The sequence below is a fragment of the Conger conger genome, chromosome 3 (genome assembly GCF_963514075.1).
Source record: "Conger conger chromosome 3, fConCon1.1, whole genome shotgun sequence".
Lineage (NCBI taxonomy): Eukaryota > Metazoa > Chordata > Actinopteri > Anguilliformes > Congridae > Conger > Conger conger.
The window spans coordinates 1,988,295-1,999,654 of NC_083762.1; the positions used below are offsets into that span (position 1 = coordinate 1,988,295).

At 48.8% G+C, this 11,360-nt stretch overlaps 1 pseudogene; it reads right to left on the reverse strand.

The window, feature by feature from the left end:
* The window catches only part of LOC133125269 (RING finger protein 145-like), a 16,156-nt pseudogene extending 13,123 nt beyond the window's left edge, over window positions 1-3,033 (reverse strand).
* Between the last annotated feature and the right edge of the window lie 8,327 nt (window positions 3,034-11,360).

Consider the following 11,360-nt stretch of genomic DNA (forward strand, 5'->3'; position numbering starts at 1 on the left):
TAGCAGTAGAGTGTGTGTGTGTGTGTGTGTGTGTGTGAGTGGCTAGTTTACACTGCAGCGTTAGCAGTAGAGTGTGTGTGTGTGTGTGTGTGTGTGTGTGAGTGGCTAGTTTACACTGCAGCGTTAGCAGTAGAGTGTGTGTGTGTGTGTGTGTGAGTGGTTAATTTACACTGCAGCGTTAGCAATAGAGTGTGTGTGTGTGTGTGTGTGAGTGGCTAGTTTACACTGCAGCGTTAGCGTTAGCAGCAGAGTGTGTGAGTGGTTAATTTACACTGCAGCGTTAGCAGTAGAGTGTGTGTGTGTGTGTGTGTGTGAGTGGTTAATTTACACTGCAGCGTTAGCAGTAGAGTGTGTGTAGTAGATGTTGGTTGTGTGATGCTGATGGTGGCAGTGACAGTAGTACAGGCCTGACTATAGCGGAAGCACCGTTCTGAGAAGGACACAAAAACTGCTTCCTCTTCCTCTTTCAGTTCAATCTCTCTCACTCGCGTATGTGTGTGTGTGTGTGTGTGTGTATGTGCGTGCAGCAGGGGATGTTCGGAGTTGGAGGGTTTTGCTGCTGCAGGGGATGTTGGGAGTTGAAATGTTTTGCTGCAGCAGGGGATGTTGGGAGTTGGAGTGTTTTGCTGCAGCAGGGGATGTTGGGAGTTGGAGTGTTTTGCCGCTGCAGGGGATGTTGGGAGTTGGAGTGTTTTTCTGCAGCAGGGGACGTTGGGAGTGTTTTTCTGGCTGGTCAGTACTGTGAGAAGTTGGGAGATAAGGTTTCACTGCGGTCTCAGAAAAAGCAGATAATGGCACATTTTCATCTCCTGCGATCATTAACCGGCTTCATTGAAACACCTTTGAGAGCACAAGCCAGTATGCCGTGCCAACAACATAGTTTTGACAGAGGTTCCTGTCAACCTCTTCTTCGTTGGTTTTGAGGTATGCCTGGATCATTGTCTTGCAGACAGATCCATTTGCGATCGAGTTTGAGTTTCCTTGTATTCCTTTACCTCTTTAGAAACACCTTGTTAATGAGAGAGGTCAGAGGTCAGAGGAGAAGACTGGTCAACGCTGACAGGAAGGACAGTAAAACAAATAACCACACATTACAACAGTGGTATGCAGAAGAGCATCTCTGAACACACAATGCATCAAACCTCTAAGTACATAGGCGACAGCAACAGAAGCCCAGTAAGTAAAAACAATATGTCTAATAAGTACCAAATAAAGTGATCACTGAGTGAGTATATGCCGTTTGCTTTATCAGCAAATACAACACGCTTGATTACTAAACGCTGATTAGCATAACAACACACTTGTGCTTCACTTCAGACGAGGGTAAAGTGGTTATTTGCACACCGTTCGTCTGCTCGCTGTGTTAATGTGTTTCCAGTCATCCGAGACCGTGAAATTCCAGCTCGGTACGGCAGGACAAAAGAACAGGTGGTGTCCCGGTTTATTTGGGAGCTCGTACGAACACATTCACACCTGCCATCAGAGGGGAATTATAACTGGAGTAAGTCCTGGGTCCTGGGTTCTGCACTACAGCACGGAGCTAAACCTCCGGTGAAAATAGCCGTGGGATTTGTCACTCCGTCGCTACTCAAACCCGGCGTCCCGGAGGCGTTAGCGCAACAAAACACGAGACAAACGGCATCAGACGCAAACGCTCCTCCGGTCCGGTCTGCAGGAGAGACGTCAGCTCACCGGGCGAAAGCAATAACTACAGTTATGAAATATGCCAACGTTTATGTTCTGCGGGCCACTTTCACTGCTGGGAAAGATCTCATTTACTCTGCAGTGCGGTTTGTGGGTATGTTGTTGTTGGCAGTGGGGAATAGAGCTTATGGAAGCAGAGCTTAGTTTCCAAATGTCTGAATAACGCCATCCCGACAGGGCAAGTGTGGGAACGTTTCTATTGCATTGTGGGGAGGGGGTGAGAGGTCACTGTGGTTTTTCATTGGACAGTCGGTGCTAAACTCAGAGATAGAGTTGGGCCACTTCCAAGTGCAGGGACAGACAGACACGTCTGACCTGGCCAACATCCAGAGAACATGGATACTCTGTCTGTCTGTCTCTCTCTCTCTCTCTCTCTCTCCCTCCCTCTCTCCCTCCCTCTTTCTCTCTCTCTCGCTCTCTCTCTCTCGAAGGTTACTGTTAATTTGTTTCTGTAAACATTCATTTTCAATGTTTAAGTAGGATTAATAAATAGTATTATATTGATGTCTGCTGTGCTCACATAACCCAGTGCCCAGGGTCTGTAAAACCCTTTAATAATGCAGTCTTACAAGAGGCTAATGCACACTGAAGCTTCCCTCTCCTCACCAAGCAGCGGTGATGAAGTTTCCCTCGTTCCCTGTCAGCTATAAGGCAGGTACAGTATAGAGCAGCTATAGGGCAGGTACAGTATAGAGCAGCTATAGGGCAGGTACAGTATAGAGCAGGTATAGGGCAGGTACAGTATAGAGCAGCTATAGGGCAGGTACAGTATTGAGCAGGTATATGGAAGGAACAGTATAGAGCAGGTATAGAGCAGGTATAGGGCAGGTATAGGGCAGGTACAGTATAGAGCAGATATAGAGCAGGTATAGGGCAGGTACAGTATAGAGCAGGTATAGAGCAGGTATAGGGAAGGTATAGGGCAGGTATAGGGCAGGTATAGTATAGAGCAGGTATAGGGCAGGTATAGGGCAGGTATAGGGCAGGTACAGTATAGGGCAGGTATAGGGCAGGTACAGTATAGAGCAGGTATAGGGAAGGTATAGGGAAGGTATAGGGAAGGTATAGGGCAGGTATAGTATAGAGCAGGTATAGGGCAGGTATAGGGCAGGTATAGGGCAGGTACAGTATAGGGCAGGTATAGAAGGCGTACTCACCCACATAGTGCAGGTAGAAGGCCAGGTACTTGCACTGGAAGAGGGGGCCGTGGGTGAGGCTGCTCCTCTGGATGTTCTGGAGGAAGGAGCCCACGTCCCAGCGGTACAGCAGATCCAGCAGCATGATGTTCAGCCCCGCGTTCAGCCCAGCGTTCAGCCCAGCGTTCAGCCCCGCGTTCAGCCCCGCCCGGAGAGAGCCAGAGGGCGGGCATTACTGAGGGAGCCCCGCCCACACACCCCGCCACAGCCAATCCTACTGCAGGGAGGGAGCCAGAGGGGCGTTACTGAGGGAGCCCCGCCCACACACCCCGCCACAGCCAATCCTACTGCAGGGAGGGAGCCAGAGGGGCGTTACTGAGGGAGCCCCGCCCACACACCCCGCCACAGCCAATCCTACTCCAGGGAGGGAGCCAGAGGGGCGTTACTGAGGGAGCCCCGCCCACACACCCCGCCACAGCCAATCCTACTGCAGGGAGGGAGCCAGAGGGGCGTTACTGAGGGAGCCCCGCCCACACACCCCGCCACAGCCAATCCTACTGCAGTGAGGGAGCCAGAGGGGCGTTACTGAGGGAGCCCCGCCCACACACCCCGCCACAGCCAATCCTACTGCAGGGAGGGAGCCAGAGGGGCGTTACTGAGGGAGCCCCGCCCACACACCCCGCCACAGCCAATCCTACTGCAGGGAGGGAGCCAGAGGGGCGTTACTGAGGGAGCCCCGCCCACACACCCCGCCACAGCCAATCCTACTGCAGGGAGGGAGCCAGAGGGGCGTTACTGAGGGAGCCCCGCCCACACACCCCGCCACAGCCAATCCTACTGCAGGGAGGGAGCCAGAGGGGCGTTACTGAGGGAGCCCCGCCCACACACCCCGCCACAGCCAATCCTACTGCAGGGAGGGAGCCAGAGGGGCGTTACTGAGGGAGCCCCGCCCACACACCCCGCCACAGCCAATCCTACTGCAGGGAGAGAGCCTTCAGTGCCAGGGAGAAAAGAAAACCAGGGCTGGATTTGGATTTAAGGACCAGATTTGACAACGGGTGTATTATGTATTATGAAGCAGGATCACTGAGTTAGCTGGATAACTGCACCAAGTAACCCGGTACCCTCCTCGCACACCTGGAACACGGACTGAAGTAAAAAGAGCTTTTTTACTCAGTGCCGTCATCCAGCTAACTCCGCAATCCTGCTTTGCAATACACGGCCCAGGTCATGTCAGCTTGGTTAGACCATCTGTAAAATGAAAACATACCGAGGGTTTATCTGAAAGGTGAACAGCAGCTGCTAATTCCTGTTCTCTCCAAGCTCAGACTTAAGGAGGTTTGTATAACCTTAGAGGGCAAGGGCAGCGTTGTTTACCCTGAGCACCACGAACATGCAAGGTGGTGTCCCCACGCCGCAAATCCGCGCTCTTTAACGAGGGATTTGACGTTTAAAACTTCACGTTTGAGTTTTAAACGATTATATTATTGACCACAAATTTTGCATTAAAATGTTGACTTGAAAATGAGAAAAGAATAAAGAACAAATCTAAATAGTAACGGACACTTACAGGTCTACATTGTAATTCTGATCCACCCGCCCCCGCGACATCAACAACATACACACATTGTAATCCGCATCGCCACCCCCCAAACACACACACACACACACACACACACACACACACACACACACACACACGCACGCACACGCACGCACGCACGCGCACACACACACACACACACACACACACACTTTCATCAGAACTTTGTGGCAGAAAAGGTTGCTCACCTAAACAACTAGCGACATACAGCTGTGCACGGAGACGATCTCTACGCGATCGCAGAGCGCAAACTACAGTCAACATTAATCTGGATTTACAGCCGCACCAACAAACCGCTATTCGGGTCAATTTAAAATCATTTACACTACAACGCCACACAGGCACACACGCATCGTGTTACACACGACGGACTGTGCAGAATCAGGCATCGGTGAAACTGCTTCTAACGACAGATAAAGTGAAAGCCATTTCCCCTAATCACACATTGGTAAACCACATGACCAGAGGCTACACATTAACTAAAGGAGAACAGGGCAGGTGATAAACCAAAAAAAACACATTTCATTGATGCTTGGCAAACTATCATCTCGCTTTAGATACAACAGGCTTTCCCTCCAGTCCGTAGTCTTTAGCAAAGTTAAATCTGCTTCACTGGTAAACACAGCACGCCGTGACTGATAGTAACCCCGCTCTTAATTGAAAATGCATTGAGCCAGCGTTACCCAAAGCTGGTCAGCAGCTAGCATTAGCTGACAGACCTAGCTACTTTAAACATTGCTTTACCCAAGAGTTTATACAGATTATCACAACAATGCGATGCAGTAAGAAAACATAAAATAAAACACTCAGACTAGTCAGCCGGATCAGTACACAATAACCAGTTGGCTAGCTAACGCTAGTCAGCTAAACACAAATTCAATCAGTTCAATCTTCACCATGAAAATAAATGTGCAACCGGTCATAAGATTGCAATATGCACCAACTCACACGCAAACAAGCGACCGTTATACAGCCTGATATAAAGATACAAGTAAAGGTCTAGCGGCAGGGGTCGGCAACCCTGGTCCTGGAGAGCCGCAGGGTGTGCTGGCTTTCGTTGTTACTTGGCATTAATTGATCAATGAAAGCCGTTGATTACACAGTTAACTCACCTCAACTGGTTTCTTGGGTCTGAATCGGTTGCTTATTTTAAGGTGGAGACGAAAGCCAGCACACCCTGCGGCTCTCCAGGACCAGGGTTGCCGACCCCTGGTCTAGCGGAACAGAAAACAGATTCGCTGTGGTACATGAATCAGACTGGAACGCAGGTTAGCGGACAGATAGTCGCCAATCTCCGGATCAAGTGGCTTGCAACCCTGCCAGTGTAACGTTGCAGCACTTGTAGCTAGTTGACGCTAGAAAACAACAACAACAACAACCAGCAATCCCAGACTGGAAAACACAACAAACTGAGTCTCAAGTTACTTTATTGTTTACCCCAAAAGATGCTCAAGTGAACGGAGGTTGCCAAACGTTAACGCTACGCATTCTTGTCCCAGTGCCAGCCGAGAAAGAGACCGTGCAATCAGACAATACGATGCCGATGCTTTGGTAGGATAAGCTTGTTGCCGATACTACATCATCGTGACACTTCGAGGAAAAATACACATTCCTGCCTGGTAAGACTCACTTCACTCCGTTTATTTTGCTTTCTCCAAGCTTGTCCGGTCGGTAATCAACCATTTTAATTTAGGCGCACCTAATTGATTTGTTATTGGATTTGGATAGCGATCCAGTTTCGAACGAGGCGACTGAGAGTGGAGCACTGCCTCATCCAGGCCAACAGCCATTACGGACACCGCTGTCAGCACTCCACTGAGTTTGTGTGTGTGTGTGTGTGTGTGTGTGTGTGTGTGTGAGTGAGAGAGAGAGAGAGAGAGAGAGAGAGAGAGAGAGAGAGAGAGAGAGAGAGAGAGAGAGAGAGAGAGAGAGAGCGAGAGCGGATTACAGTAACCGCGAAGACTCGCGCTTGAGCACAGATTTCAGCGACTCTCCTTTGCCAACAGAATATAGACCTATCTTGACTTATGTCACTCTTACTGTATATAGATTTTAATATGCAACGCGGTTTGCAATATATTGGCTAATTTGTTTTCACACAATATAGCTGTCAACTGAACATTCAGTTTAGGCAGGTTAATCTCCCATACATTATAGGAAATATTATTTGCTGTTATTCAATCACTGGTTTTTGATTTTAAAAAATGTAGCAATGGGCTACATTAACTAAATGTAACATTAATGTAAACTTTTAAATTTCATGCTTAATTATTGGACATCATTAATTCATGTAACATTAATGACTAAATGGTAAATTACTAAATGGTTGGCATGTATATAGCGCCTTACTGTACAATTATATAGCGCTGTACAATTGATGCTTCTTATTCATCCATTCATACATGCACTCACACACCACATACTTGGCTCCTCAGCTCACGGCAGCTTGCTTTATTCAGTGTGATGCATCACCGAGTCAGGTCCACCGCGATCCCGCTGCACCTCCGGGCGTTAGCGGGAGTGTTAGTGTCGCTCCGTTAGAGTTCCGCGCTCATTCCGATTAGCTTTCCACTCACTCACTCAGGTCCCCCGGACCCGCCTCGCTTTGCCTCATACATTTTAATGTCCTTTTGCACCGTTAGAAAGTAGGAAAACTGTTTGAACAAATTCTACAGCACTCCCTCCTAACGTGAGCTCTGGGACGGTGACACATTAATGTGTGTTTAAAGAAAAGTGAAATGATTCGGATGAAAAGCGGGCATGTTCGAGACTGGGCCTTTAGATTAGGGTCAATAAAAGTGTGTTCTAATAATAATAATTATAGTAAGTTATAACCTCGCAAATTACGCCCTACTTGGCTCCAAGTTGACGTTTCCAATAGGACAAACTCCACTGTGGCGTGAGAAATCAGTTCATAACTTAAACACGGGTTAATAGTGAGAAAAGATTCCAATAATCATTCCATATAACCTACACCAGGGGTGGGCAATTCCGGTCCTGGAGGGCCGGTGTGTATGCAGGTTTTTGTTTAAACCAGTTACCCTGGCTGAATGAGCTCATTGGCTGCATGCGCCAACACTGGTTCGCTCAGAGACCAGATCTCAGTAACACGGGGGACACAAGAGCAGTCTTCAGCGGTCGCCTGAGGAATGAGGGGTCTGCAGCTGCCATTCATGCACATCAATACATGTACTGTAGCTATGATGTCAGATGGCATAAAAGGCTAATTATGCCATTAAGGCCAGAAGTTGGTATGAAATCCAGAAATGGACTCGGCCCTCTTTGCCCACCTCTGACCAGCACCCATCAACCAGACCAAATGAGTATTAGTTAGATCGCCCCCTGCAGGATAGATTGATCAAAATGAAACATGGTCTGATGGTTCTGAAGAAGGTGGACTTTATTTAACCCTGTGAGTTGTTACATCCCTCAGGTGTCCAGGGGTAGGAGGGAGTGCGTAACGTATATTCGACCAGGTGGAAGGGTCTCGAGCGTATTTGGTGTAAATAACGCAGTCCAAACAAGAATGAAAGTACAAAAAGGTGTATATTGTACACAAAAGTGCAACAAGTGCTATTTACAATTGTTACAGGTATTTACAAAACAAAGAACACATTTCTTTCACAAGGCCAAGGGACACGGATGTTGCCAAATAAATTAAATAAACAAAACCAAATCAAGCTAGAACCAAAGATAGGCTGACGGACTCACTAAGCAAACAAACAAAAGCCTATCTCACTACTCTAACCAAACACAGATTAAACAGTAGGCAACCACTCCTTTCCTAATGTGTCTATACACTAATTCCACCTACATGTAGCAACAGTGTATAGAGGCCTCTATCTTACCTGCCCCCAGGCATGGACTATACACAGGCAACCACACGCACGCACGCACGCACAATCTTAGGTATGTTGCGATTTGGCGCCGCCCTGTGGCAGCTTTAGGTAAAACACATTAATATCACGGGGAGGCATGGCTTGTCCAGATAAGGTGGTGCATGGAGTCCCATAGTCCAGCTTGAAGCCCCAGTGTAGCCACAATAACATCATGCAGCTGTTGGGCCCTTGAGCAAGGCCCTTAATTTTGTTAAGGGACCGATTTTGTTCTGAGCCTCACAGAAGAAGATATACGATTGTTTTCATTCCTATTCATTCCTTCATGTTTACTTCCCACCGCCCGACCACCTGTCCTCTTGACCCCATCCCCTCTCCCCTCCTACAATCTATATCTGAGGACATTCTCCCTTTTCTCTCCTCTCTAATCAACACCTCCCTCTCTTCCGGCACCATGCCCTCTTCCCTGAAGAGGGCCAGAGTCACTCCCCTCCTCAAAAAACCTACTCTCGATCCCTCTGCCCTGAACAACTACCGGCCTGTCTCTCTTCTTCCCTTTCTCGCTAAAACCCTGGAACGGGCGGTCTGCTCCCAACTGTCCACCTATCTTCTCCACAACAATCTCCATGACCCCAACCAGTCTGGCTTCAAGAGTGGCCACTCCACTGAAACCGCCCTGCTCGCGGTCACTGAGGCACTCCACTCTGCTAAAGCAAAATCCCTCTCCTCTGTCCTCATCTTCCTCGACCTGTCGGCCGCCTTCGATACAGTCAACCATGAGATTCTGCTCTCATCGCTGGCTGGGATGGGTGTCACAGGTTCTGCACTCGCTTGGTTTTCCTCCTACCTCTCTGGTCGCTCCTACCAGGTGACTTGGAGGGGCGCACTCTCCGACCCTCAACCCCTACGAACTGGAGTCCCGCAGGGCTCGGTTCTTGGGCCTCTCCTCTTCTCGCTATACACCATGTCTCTTGGTTCTGTTATCTCTTCCCACGGCTTCTCCTATCACTCCTACGCTGATGACACCCAACTCTTCATTTCCTTCCCCCCTGACACCCAAATCAACACACAGATCTCTGCCTGCTTGGCTGATATCTCTGCATGGATGACTTCCCATCACCTGAAGCTCAACCTTGCCAAAACTGAGCTTCTCTACATCCCTGCTAAGTCCTCTCCGTCAATCGACCTCTCACTGACTGTGGAGGACTTTGTAGTTTCCTCCTCCCGTACGGCAAAGAATCTTGGGGTGACTCTTGATAACTGCCTCTCCCTGGCTCCACAAGTATCCTCCACTGCCAGAACCTGCAGGTTCTTTCTGTTTAATATACGCCGCATCCGTCATCTCCTGACGGAGAAAGCCACCCAGCTCCTAGTCCAGGCGCTCGCCATTTCCCGCCTGGATTACTGCAACTCCCTCCTAGCCGGTCTCCCAGCGTGCGCCATCAAGCCCCTCCAGCTGGTCCAGAATGCTGCAGCCCGCTTGATCACCAGTCAGCCCAGGTCGGCTCATGTCACCCCGCTTCTCATTGGCCTCCACTGGCTTCCTATTGCCGCACGCATCCGATTCAAGGCCCTAGTGTTGGCATTTCAGGCTGCTAAGGGGACTGCCCCACATTACATACAATCCCTGATCACTCCCTACTCCCCAGCTAGACCACTCCGGTCTGCCAGCTCTGGTCGCCTTACGATTCCCTCTCTACGGGCACCTGGCGGTCGAGCTGCACGTTCACGCCTGTTTTCCGTTCTGGTTCCTCAGTGGTGGAATGACTTGCCTACCACTGTCAGGACAGCAGAATCCCTCCCCCTATTTCGACGCAGACTCAAAACACACCTGTTCAAACTCTACCTTAATCCCCCCTCCTGATTTGCCCCCCCCCCCCCCCCCCAAAAAAAAAAAAAATTGCACTTATGATGACGACTACATGTTTAGAACAGGAGTCCAGGTGTATTTTTCTAGTTCTGGATGTGATGCTTTGACTTGTGGTAGAACCTATGCACTTGTAAGTCGCTTTGGATTAAAAGCGTCTGCCAAATAACTAAAATGTAAAATGTAAATGTAATGTTTGCCAAAAAGCTCTATAGTAAAACATGGAGGCCTTCATGAACTGGCTTCTCGTGCTCAATAGTACACTCAGTGAGCACTTCATTGGGTATTTATGAAACTTATTTTTTAGACTTATAAAGTCTTCTGCTGCTGTAGCTTATCCACTTAAGAGGTTGGACATGTTGCGCGTTTAGAGATCCTCTTCTGCATATCACTGTTGTCATGCCTGCATAGGGTGGCATGGATGGTGCAGTGGGTAGCACTGCCGCCTCACATCAAGGAGGTCCTGGGTTCGAATCCCCGTCGGCTGGGGCCTCTCTGTGCGGAGTTTACATGTTCTACCCGTGTCTGCGTGGGTTTCCTCCGGGTACTCCGGTTTCCTCCCACAGTCCAAAGACATGCAGGTTAGGCTGATTGGAGAGTCTAAATTTCCTGTAGGTGTGAGTGAATGGTGTGTGTGCCCTGCGATAGACTGGCGACCTGTCCAGGGTGTGTTCCTGCCTTTCGCCCAATGTATGCTGGGATAGGCTCCAGCCCCCCTGCGACCCTGTTCAGGATAAGCGGGTTAAGATAATGGATGGATGGAATGTCTGCTTATTTGCGTTACTGTCACCTTTTACCAGTCTGATCATTCTCCACTGACCACTCTTATTAACAAGGCATTTCTGTCTGCAGAACTGCTGTTCACTGGATGTTTTTGGTTTTTCGCACCATGTACTTGTGAATATCCCAGGAGACCAGCAGTTTCTGCCATTTTGTCTGGCACCAACAATTATTACTTGGTCAAAGTCACTTTTCCCCCATTCTGATGATGTGAACATTAACTGAAGCTCCTGACCCATACATGATTGTATGCATTGCACTGCTGCCACATGATTGGCTGATTAGATAATTGCATTAATAACTAGGCGTTCCTAGTAGTGTTCAGTGAGTGTGAGTGTATGTTCTGCTAATCGTGCTAATTAGCAAATGAGGAAATTCCCAGTGTTTTGTCGAGTCACCTTACTTTAGGTGACTCCTTACTTTAGGTGACTCGA